We start from the raw sequence: 12,082 nt of genomic DNA, 5'->3' as shown, positions 1-12,082 counted from the left end.
CGTTTGATTGGTGTACCTGAAAGTGATGGAAAGAATGGAACCAAGTTGGAAAATGTTCTTCAGGATATTATCCAGGATAACTTCCCTAACTTAGCAAGGCAGGCCAACATTCAAATTCAGGAAATATAGAGAACAACACAAAGATATGCCTTGAGAAGGGCAACCCCAAGACACTTAACGGTCAGGTTCACCAAGGTTGAAATGAAGAAAAAGTGTTAAGGGCAGCCAGAGAGAAAGGTTGAATTACCCACAAAGGGAAGCCTATCAGACCAACAGTGGATCTCTTAGCAGAAACTGTACAAGCCAGAAGAGAGTGGGGCCAATATTCAAGATTCATAAAGAAAAGAATTTCAACCCAAAATTTCATATGTAGCCAAACTAAGCTTTATAAGTGAAGGAGAAATAAAATCCTTTACCATCAAGCAAATGCTGAGAGATTTTGTCACCACCACGCCTGACTTAAAAGAGCTCCTGAAGGAAGCACTATAGGTGGAAAGAAACAACCGGTACCAGCCACTGCAATAACATGATAAATTGTAAAGACCTTCAATGCTATGAAGAGACTGCATCAATTAATGGGCAAACCATCCAGCAAATATCATAATGACAGGATCATATTCACAGATAACAATATTAACCTTAAGTGTAAACGGGCTAAATGCCCCATTTAAAGGACACAGACTGGCAAATTGGATAGAGTTGAAACTTATCAGTGTTTCATATTCAGGAGACCCGTATCTCATTTACAGACTCACATAGGCTCAAAATAAAGGGATGGAAGAAGACCTACCATACAAATGGAAAGAAAAAAAGAAGCAGGGGTTGCAAACCCAGTCTGATAAAACAGACTTTAAACCAACAAAGATCAAAAGAGACAAAGAAGGCCATTACATATGATAAAGGGATAAATTCAAAAAGAAGAACTAAGTATTCTAAATAAATATGCACCCAATACAGGGGCACCCAGATTCATAAAGCAAGTCCTTATAGACCTACAATGAGACTTACACTACCACACAGTAATAATGGGAGACTTTAACACCGCACTGTTAGTGTTAGATCAACGAGACAGAAAGTTAACAAGGATATCCAGGACCTGAACTGAGCTCTGCAACAAACAGGCCTAATAGACATCTGTGGAACTCTCCACCCCAAATCAACAGCATATACATTCTTCTCAGCACCATATCACACTTATTCTAAAATTGACCACATAATTGGAAATAAAGCATACTCAGCAAATGTAAAAGAACAGAAATCACAACAAACTGTCTCTCAGACCACAGTGCAATCAAATTACAACCCAGCATTAAGAAACTCACTCAAAACTATACAACTATATGGAAACTGAACCACTTGTTCCTGAATAACTGCTGGGTAAATAACAAAATAAAGGCAGAAAAACAGACATTCTTAGAAACCAATGTGAACAAAGACACAACGTACCATAACCTCTGGACACATTTAAAGCAGTGTGTAGAGGGAAATTTATAGCACTAAAAGCCCAAAAGAGAAAGCAGAAAAGATCTAAAATTGACACTCTAACATCACAATGAAAAGAAATAGAGAAGCAAGAGTGAACAAATTCAAAAGCTAGCAGAAAGCAGAAGGTAACAAAGATAAGAGCAGAACTGAAAGAGATAGAGACTCAAAGAAAACTTTCAAAAAAATCAATGAATCCAGGAACTGTTTTTTTTTTAAAAAAATCAACAAAATTGTTAACTCCCTAGAAAGACTAATAAGGAAGAAAAGAGAGAAGAATCAAATGGAAGCAATAAATATGATAAAAAGGATATCACCACCATTCCCACAGACATACAAACTACCATCAGAGAAAACCATAAACACCTCTATGCAAATAAACTAGCAAATATAGAATAAATGGATTAATTCCTGGACACATACACCCTACAAAAACTAAACCAGAAAGAGGTTGAATTTCTGAATAGACCAAAAACAGGCTCTGAAATTGAAGCGATAATTAATAGCCAACCAATCAAAAAAAGTCCAGGATCAGATGGATTCACAGCCAAATTCTACTGTAGGTACAATGAGGAGCTGGTATCATTCTTTCTGAAATTATTCCAATCAATAAAAAAAAGCAGTAATCCTCCCTAACTCATTTTATAAGGCCACCATCATCCTGATACTAAGGCCTGGCAGAGAAACAACAACAAAAAGACAATTTTAGACCAATAGCATGAATGAACATCGATGTGAAAATCCGGAGTAGAATACCAGTAAACTGAATCCAGCAGCACATCAAAAAGCTTATCCACCACTATCACGTCGTCTTCATCCCTGAAATGCAAATGTGGTTCAACTTATGCAAGTCAATAAATGTAATCTATCACATAAACAGAACCAATGACAAAAGCCACATGATTATCTCAACAGATCCAAAAAAGGCCTCTGACAAAATTCAATAGTCCTTCAGGCTAAAAACTCTCAATAAACTAGGTATCCATGGAATGTATCTCAAAATAATGAAAGCTACTTATCACAAACCCACAGCCAATATCATACTGAGTGGGCAAATACTGTAACCATTCCCTTTGAAAACCAGCACAAAACAAGAATGCCCTCTCTCACCACTCCTATTCAACATAGTGTTGGAAGTTCTGCCCAGGGCAATCAGGCAAAAGAAAGAAATAAAGATTATTCAATTAGGAAATGAGGAAGTCAAATTGTACTTGTTTTCTGATGACATGATTTTATATTGAGAAAACCCCATTGTCTCAGCCCAAAATCTACTTAAGCTGATAAGCAACTTCAGCAAAGTCTCAGGATACAAAATCAGTGTGTAAAAATCACAAGCATTCCTATACACCAATAACAGAGATCCAAATCGTGAGTGAATTCCCATTCAAAATTGCTTCAAAAAGAATAAAATACCTAGGAATCCAACAAAGGATGTGAGGGACCTCTTCAGGGAGAACTACAAAACACTGCTCAACAAAATAAAAAAGGACACAATAAAATACAAAAGGACACAAACAAATGGGAGAATGTTCTATGATCATGGACAGGAAGAATCACTATCTTGAAAATAGCCATAGTGCCCAAAGTAATTTATACATGCAATGCCATTCTGGTCAAGCTATCAATGACTTTCTTCAGACAATTGGAAAAAAAAAAAACTACTTTAAAGTTTAAATGGAACCAAAAAAGAAGCTGCATTGCCAATACAATCCTAAGCAAACACAACAAAGCTGGAGGCATAATTCTATCTGCCTGGAAACTACACTACAAGGCTATGGTAAACAAAACAGCATGGTATTGATACCAAAACAGATATATTGACCAATGGCACAGAAGACAGGCCTCAGAAATAACACCACACATCTGCAATCATCTCAGTTTTGACACATCTGACAAAAAGAATAAATGGGGAAAGGATTCCTTATTTAGCAAATGGTGCTGGGAAAAGTGGCTAGCCATTTGTAGAAAGCTGAAACTGGATCCCTTCCTTACACCTTACATAAAAATTAATTCAAAATGGATTAAACACTTAAATATTAAACCTGAAACCATAAAAACCCTAGAAGAAAACTTAGGCAATACCATTCAGAACATAGGCATGGGCAAGGACTTCATGACTAAAACACCAAAAGCAATGACTACAAAAGTGAAAATAGACAAATCGGATCTAATGAAACTAGAGAGCTTCTGCATGGTGAAAGAAACTACCATCAGAGTAAACAGGAAACCTACAGAATGGGAGAAAATTTTTGCAACCTACTCATCCAACAAAGAACAAATATCCAGAATCAACAAAGAACACAAAGAAATTTGCATGAAAAAAAAAAGTCATCAAAAGGTGGGCAAAGGATAAGAACAGACACTTCTCAAAAGACGACATCTATGCAGCCAACAGATGTGGGGAAAAATGCTCATCATCATTGGTCATCAGGGAAATGCAAATGAAAACCAAAATGAGATACCATCTCATGCCACTTAGAATGGCAATCATTAAAAAGTCAGATGCTGGAGTGGATGTGGAGAAATAGGAATAGTTTTACACTGTTGGTGGGAGTGTAAATTAGTTCAACCATTGTGGAAGACAGTGTGGTGATTCCTCAAGGATCTAAAACTAGAATTACCATTTGACCCAACAATCCCATTACTGGATATATACCCAAAGGATTGTAAATCATGCTACTCTAAAGAAACATGCATACGTTTGTTTCTTGTGGCATTATTTACAATAGCAAAGACTTGGAAACAATCCAAATGTCCATCAATGATAGACTGGATTAAGAAAATGTGTCACATATACACCATGGAATACTATGCAGCCATAAAAAAGGATGAGTTTATGTCCCTTGCAGGGACATGGATGAGCTAGAAACCATCATTCTCAACAAACTATCATAAGGACATAAAACCAGACATCACATATTCTCACTCATAGGTAGGAATTGAACAATGAGATTACTTGGACACAAGGCAAGGAAAACGACACACCAGGTCCTGTCAGGGGTTAGGGGGTAGGGATTAGGGGGAGGGATAGAATTAGGAGAAATACCTAATGTAAATGATGAGTTGATGGGTGCAGCAAACCAACATGGCACACGAATACCTATGTATCAAACCTACACACTGTACACATGTACCCTAGGAGTTAAAGTATAATAAAATTTAATAAATAAATAAATAAATAAAAATGCATCCTATTATGTTCATTTAATGTGTACGACATATGCTATGGGATACATATTACTATTTCAAAGGCTACTATACTAGAGCAAATTAACATAGTTCTAATCTCACATAGTTACAGCTATAATTTGGACATTTGCCTTTACAAACTATGCTGAAATTTGATCCCCAGTGTTGGAGGAGAGGTTGAGTGGGAGATGCTTGGGTCATGGGGATGGATACTTTATGAAGAGCTTGGTGTCATTCTTGCGATAAGGAGGGAGATCTTTTTTTTTATTAGCTTTTGAGAACTCATTGAAAAAAAACAAAAAACAAAAAAACCTGGCACCAACTATCCCTTCTGTTGCATATATGTGATTATAAATATTTTTCTTTCTGTGTCTGGTTTATTTCACTTAGCATAGTTTCCCCCATGCTCCTCCATGGTGGAGCAAATGGCAAGATCTCATTCTTGTTTAGGGCTAAATACTATTTCTTTGTACTGGATAATAATGTTGTTGCCATATTTTAGCTATTGTAAATAATGCTGCAATGAACATGAGAGTGCAAATATGTCCATGAGGTAGGGATTTCCTTTGGTTATATGTCTAAAGGAAGAGTTGTTGAGGCATAAGTGGTTTTATTTTTAATTTTCCAGAACCTCCATACCAATATTTATAATTGCTACACATTACCAAAAACACTGTACATGAGTTTCATTTTCTATACATCCTAGCCAACCTTTGTGATCTTTTGAGTTTTTAATAATAGTTATCCTGATGTGAGTTATGTAACATCTCAAAGTACCTTTGATTTAAATTTTTTCTGTGATTAATAATGTTGAATATGTTTCAAATACCTGTTGCCCATTTTTATACATTCCTTGGAGAAATGTCAATTCAGAGCTTTTTCTCAGCTTTTAATATGTTTATTTGTTTTGCTACTGTTGAGTTGTACAATGTTGGGGAAAACAGTCCCACAACACCCCGCAGGTACCTTGAGTCTGGGGGAGACAGAGGAGTTAGAAAGAGAGAGAATAAGCAATTAAAAGGCAGGTCCAGGGGGCCGGAGCGTTGGAGGCTTGCTTAGGGCCCAAAGCTGTCAGACTCCTCCTAATTTAGTGGTTTACAAGCTCTTTGTTCTTATGGTAAATGGGAGGGGGAGGAAGGAATGAGGAAAAGGATTAACCAGTGAAGGAGAACTCATGAGTCATTGAGTAATATGTACAGCACTGGCGGTTTCTGTGAATTCCCTTGAGCAAAAGCATGTGTCTAAACTACTTAAAATCTTTAACTTATCAGGACTGAAATGGGTGGGACCAGGAAGAGCCAAGACGTTTGATTATACTCCACTGCTTCAAGGGAGTGTTATCTCCCTGAGCAACCAGTGGAATGCACTGCGCCGTTGTGCTCTCTGGGAAAAAGACATGAAGGCAGTAAGGAGATTTTCTCCTCAGAAGCCGCCCATGGCTACCCATGGGTGTCTCACACGGGAGATATCAAATCAACTGGCACGCCAGAAACTTTCTTTCCCACATAAAATTTCTTCATAAACTTTAGATCTTAACCTATCATCAGATATATAGCTTGAAAATATTTTCCCCAATATTTAGGCTATTGTATTTGGTCGATTGATTCCTTTACTGTGCAAAAGCTTTTTCATTTGATGTAGTCTTGCTCATTTGTTTTTGTTTATGTGGATTGAGTTTTTAATATGGTATTCAAAATAATTATTACCAAGGCCATCGTTCATAGCTATTTTCTATGTTCTCTTCTAGGTGTTTTAGAGGTTGCAGTCTTACATTAAGGATTTTTCAACTCATCTTCATTTGATTTTTGTGTATGATGTAAAATGTGGATCCAGTTTTGTTCTTTTGCATGTGGAAATCTAGTTTTCCCAGCACTACTTATAGAAAAGATGATCCCTCTTCTCATGTTATCATTTTGCTGCAGATTTCAAAAACTAATTGACTATATATGCTTGGATGTCTTTATCAATTCTCTGTTCTGTTCATTTGTCCATGATTCTGTGTTCATGCCAATTTCAAATATGGTCGTGTGATTCTTCCTAGTTCTTTTATCTTTCTCAAGAATTGTTTTTACAATTTATGGCTCTCGATATGGCTATACAAGTTTTATATTTTGTTTTCTATTTCTGTGAAGAATGCCATTGAAATTTTGATTGGCTAGCATTGAATCTGTGTATTGCTTTTGGTGCTATAAATATTTTAAAAATATTAACTCTCCCAATCCATAAGCATAGATAACCTTTCCATTTATTTTTATCTTACTAATTGCTTTTATCAATGTCTCACAGTTTTCAATGGAGAGATCTTTTACTTTCTGGTTACCTTTTTTTTAATTATTTAATTTCTTTGATATGCTTATAAGTCACATGAGTTTCTTGACTTCTTTTTCAGTTAGGTAATTATTTGCACAATGACGTTACCAAATTTGTTCATTGGTTCTAACAGTTTCTTAAGTAGAATATTTGAGCTGTTTTTACATATCAGAGTTTGTCATCTGCAAAGAGAGATAACTTTACTTACTGCTTTATAATTTGGCTGCCTTCTATTTTTTTTCTCATCCGATGTTTATGTTCCCTATTTGATTTGTTTCTGTTTTAATTATTATTTCATTCATTGTGCTAATTTTGAATTTAGTTGTTTTTCCTTCTAGTTTCTTAGATACAATGAGATGTTGCTTGTTTGGTATATTTTTTTTTAATGTATGCATTTATTGCTATAATATTCCATCATAATGCTGCTTCACTGCACACCATAGGTTTAAGTATGTTGTTTCAACTATTATTTGTCTCAACATATTTAAGAATTTTTTTTTATCTTTCGTTTCATCAATTCATTATTTAGGAGCAATGTTTCAAAAATGTCATGTAGCCTGGGGGGTGGTGGCTCATGCCTGTAATCTCAGCCCTTTGGGAGGCCAAGGCAGGCAGATCATGAGGTCAGGAGATCGAGACCATGCTGGCTAACATGGAGAAACCCCGTCTCTACTAAAAATATGAAAAATTAACTGGGGGTGGTGGCGGGTGCCTATAGTGCCAGCTACTCGGGAGGCTGGGGCAGGAGTATGGCATGAACCTGGGAGGTGGAGCTTGTGGTGAGCCAAGATTGTGCCACTGCACTGCATCCTGGGCAACAGAGGGAGACTCTGTCTCAAAAAAAAAATAAAAATTCATTATTTGTGACTTTTTTTTTAAGATTTCTCCTCTTACTGATTTTTGGTTTGCTACTATGACTGTCTGAAAAAATATTAAGTATGTTTTTAGCCATCTTACTTTGTTAAGACTTGATTTATGGCCTAGAATATGGTCTATCTTAGAGAATCCTCCAGGCATGTTTCAGCGAAATATATATTCAGCTGCTACACGATGAAAAGTTCTGTATATGTCTGTTGGGTTCATTTAGTTAAAAGTACAATTCAAGTCTGACATTTTCTTATTAATTTTCTGTTAAGTTTATCTATTCCTTGTTTTAATTGAGGTGCTGAAATTTCCTACATTATTTTATTGCCATTTTTTCTTCATTTCTATTTATATTTGCTTTAAATATTTAGGGCCTCCAAGGTTGAGTACAGATGTATATCTATAATTGTTACAACCTTTTGATGAATTCATTGCTTTATTATTAAACGATGACCTTCTTGGTCTTATGACAGCTTTTGAATTGAAATCTCTTTTATAGATAGGAGTATAGCCACTCCTAACTTTTTATTACCACTTGCATAGCAGTATCTTCTTCTATTCCTTCAGCCTATGTTTGTCCTTAAAGATTAAGTGGGTCTCATAGGTAATGTGTACTTGAATCCCATTTTTAAAATCTATTTGATCACTCCACGTCTTTTAATTGCATAATTTAATTCATTTACATTCAAGATAATTATTGATAAGTAAGTTCTTACTACTGTTATCTTGTTAGTTGTTTCTGATTGAGTCATACATCATTTTTTCCTTTCTTCCTCCCATGTCTGCTTTTAAATGTTTAGCTTTTAATTATTTTCAGTAGTGATAAGCTTCGACTGCTTTGTTTTTATTGTTAGTGTTGCTGCTATAGTTTTGATGGTCATCAAAGGCTCAGAGAAAACATCTTAGTTAATAATCAACTAGCTTAAGCTGACAACTTTTGTCACATAAAAACTCTAGACATTTACCCTCTGTTCCAATTACATTTTTGACATCACAATTTATATCTTTTAATACTGTGTCTTCCTTAAAAGCCTATTGTTGACAAGTCTTTTGCCGAATGATTTCAAGCTCCTCCATTTTTTTGTTTATTTTCCCTTAGTGCTTTTAGAATTTTCTATATTTCTCAAACTTTTAGAGCTTGATTCTTTTTTTTTTTTTTTTGGCAACACTTTTATTTTTCCTTACACAATAATGTGTTCCTGAGGCCTAATGTTCTCACATAACAGTAGAAAACAAAAATTTGTTGTCATCTCTTTAAAGAATTGAGAATTTCATACAAAAAACCTTACATAAATTAAAAGGATGAATACATTTACAGGTGTAAATGCAAACTGCTTCCTGCTCAAGGTAAGTGACAGCCCACGGAGTTCTGGCAGAAAACATCCGCTAAGAAAGGAAACTGGGTCCTATGGCTTGGACTTTCCAACTGTGACAGACAGGCAGGACAGAAGCAACTGGTTCAGGAGCCCTTGCCAGCCTCTAGAGACACCCCAGAACACTCAGTCCTGACACATTACTACTCTGCACAGATCAGAGACTACTGGCCACACAGACTCACCAAGCCACAGACTTGTCTTCCACAAGCACTTTCTTACCTCAGCAGTCATGAAGTGACCAAGCCACATGCACTAAAGTTTGAACTCAAATATATGTACGCAGTATTAAACAAATACCAAGGGGAACAATTAACTTGAATACAAGGTCAAAACTGGCAACAAGCTCTACAATCCAGCGCTGATACCAGATAAAAGCTTCAAGGACAATTTCTTTTCAAACACTTATTCCAGTTTCATGAGGCTAGCATGAGGTGTATGCATTTGCCAAGGGCAAATTTATACTTCTCTATTAACCCATGAAGTAAATGCTACACATCTGCTCAGTTCATTTAGAAGCATTTGTGGTGGACAATGGAGGGGCCTGACTCGTCATACTCCTGATTGCTAATACACATCTGCTGGAAGGTGGACAGTGAGGCCAGGATGGAGCCGCCAATCCACACTGAGTACTTGCACTCTGGGGGTGCAATGATCTTAATCTTCATGATGCTGGGAGCCAGGGCAGTGATCGCCTTCTGCATCCTGTCGGCAATGCCTGGGTACATGTTGGTGCCACCGGATAGTACCGTGTAGGTGTACAGGTCATTGCGGATGTTCACGTCACACTTCATAATGGAGATGAAGGTGGTCTAGTGGTTGCCGCAAGATTCCATACCCAGGAAGGAAGGCTGTAACAGTACCTCTGTACACCAGAACCGCTCATTGCCAATGGTGATGACCTGGCCAGCGAGCAGTTCGTAGCTCTTCTCCAGAGAAGAGGAGGATGTAGCAGTGGCCATCTCCTGCTTGAAGTCCAGGGAGACCTAGCACAGCTTCTCCTTGATGTCACACATGATTTCCCACTAGGCTGTGATGGTGAAGCTGTAGCCTCGCTCACTGAGGATCTTCATGAGTTACTCAATCAAGTCCCAACCAGCCAGCTCCAGAAGTAGGGTGGCATGGGGAAGGGAGTAGCCCTCCTAGATGGGCACCGTGTGGGTGACCCTGTCTCCAGAGTCCATGGCAATGCCAGTGCTGTGCCCAAAGGCACAGAGGGACAGCACATCCCTGATAGCCACATACATGGCTGGGGTGTTGAAGGTCTCAAACATAATCTGAGTAATCTTCTCTCTGTTGGCCTTGGGGTTCAGGGGTTTCTTGGTCAGCAGCACTGGCTGCTCCTCTGGGGCCCCATGGAGCTCATTGTAGAAATGGTGCCAGATCTTCTCCATGTTGTCCCAATTGGTGATGACGCCATTTTCGATGGGGTGCTCCAGGGTCAGGATGCTGTGCTTGCTGTGGGCTTCATTGCCCACATAGGCGTCTTTCTGGCCCATGTCCACCATCATGCCCTTGTGTCAGAGGTGCCCCACAATGGAGGGAAACTTGGCTCGGGGATCGTCGTCTCCATCAAAGCCAGCTTTGCACATGCCAGAGCCATTGTCAATGACCAGCACGGCTATCTCCATTTCTATTGCGATGGGCAGAGGAGTGGGATAGCAGAGTGGCAGAAGAGCAAGGTGAGTGAGCCGTCAGTGGTGACTGACAGTGAGTGTTTGATTCTTCTTTGTTGTGGGGTAGTATTATGGGATATTAATCTTTTTTGTAGTCTCTGATCTTTCTGAACCTATATATTTATATCTCTCAAATTTTTGAAAGTTGTCATTATTCATTTGAATATGCTGTATATACCTTCCTATTGCTGAACCCTTTCATGAATATTGCTAAATATTAGATTTGCTTATTCAAGGGAATTTTGTATATCTGGTAAATGTTCTCCATTCTTTTTGATTGTTTTTCTGTTTTGTTCTTTGTTCATTTCTTAATAATCTATGTTAATTTTCTTTTCTTTTCTTTCTCTTTTACATTTTTTTTTTATACAAATTCTCTCTGTGTTGCCCAGGCTGGAGTTCAATGGCACAACGCTGACTCACTGCAACTTCTGCCTCCCAGGTTCGAGTGATTCTCCTCTCTTAGCCTCCTGAATAGGTGGGATTACAGGTGTGCACCACTATGCCCAGAGAATTTTTTGTATTCTTAGTAGTGATAGGGTTTCACCATGGTGTCCTGACTGGTCTTGAACTGCCACCCTCAACTGATCAATCAATCTCAGCCTCCAAAAATGCTGTGATTACAGGCCTGAGCCTGCACACCTGATCCTAATAGCTCATTTTAGAGCTCACTGATACTTTATTCTGTTTGAGCTCTTCTGCTGTTGAAAACCTTCTGAATTTTCCACTTCAACCAGTATATTTCTCTGTTATGGGACTCTTTATTTTTAGATAATTTCAGTCTATTTTTAAAAGTTTCTTTCAGAATTGTATCAGTTCCTTTTCTGTGTTGTTTTAGAGACCTGAGTTTCCTGGAAACTGATATTTTGAATTCTTGATCCAATAACCACTGACAGCCATTCTCATTAATTAGCATTGGTCAATGGTTAATGCTTTGTCCATTTAGGGATGTTATAATTTCCTGTTTGGTATTATTTCTTGTGGTTATACATATATATGTTTTTATTGAAGGACTAGTTACTTAGTTTATTGTTTTCTCTGTCTTATTTTGCATTTTGTTGTATATAATTGTTTTGAATTTTCTTTAAGACAAAAGTATGGAGGGACATGGTTTGCTTGATTTTGGCTAGGTCAGTGCCTCTGTTTGGCAGTAGATGGTGCCTTAAACCCAGGTTTATCTCAGCTCTAACA

At 37.6% G+C, this 12,082-nt stretch overlaps 1 pseudogene; it reads right to left on the bottom strand.

Annotated features, from left to right (window-relative positions):
- Window positions 1-9,730: 9,730 nt before the first annotated feature.
- Window positions 9,731-10,855, bottom strand: LOC129025932 (actin, cytoplasmic 2-like; annotated as a pseudogene).
- Between the last annotated feature and the right edge of the window lie 1,227 nt (window positions 10,856-12,082).

This window comes from Pongo pygmaeus, chromosome Y, assembly GCF_028885625.2.
Source record: "Pongo pygmaeus isolate AG05252 chromosome Y, NHGRI_mPonPyg2-v2.0_pri, whole genome shotgun sequence".
In the NCBI taxonomy this organism is placed as follows: domain Eukaryota; kingdom Metazoa; phylum Chordata; class Mammalia; order Primates; family Hominidae; genus Pongo; species Pongo pygmaeus.
Note: the sequence above shows the minus strand (reverse complement) of the source record. Positions and strands in the feature narration are given on the sequence as shown.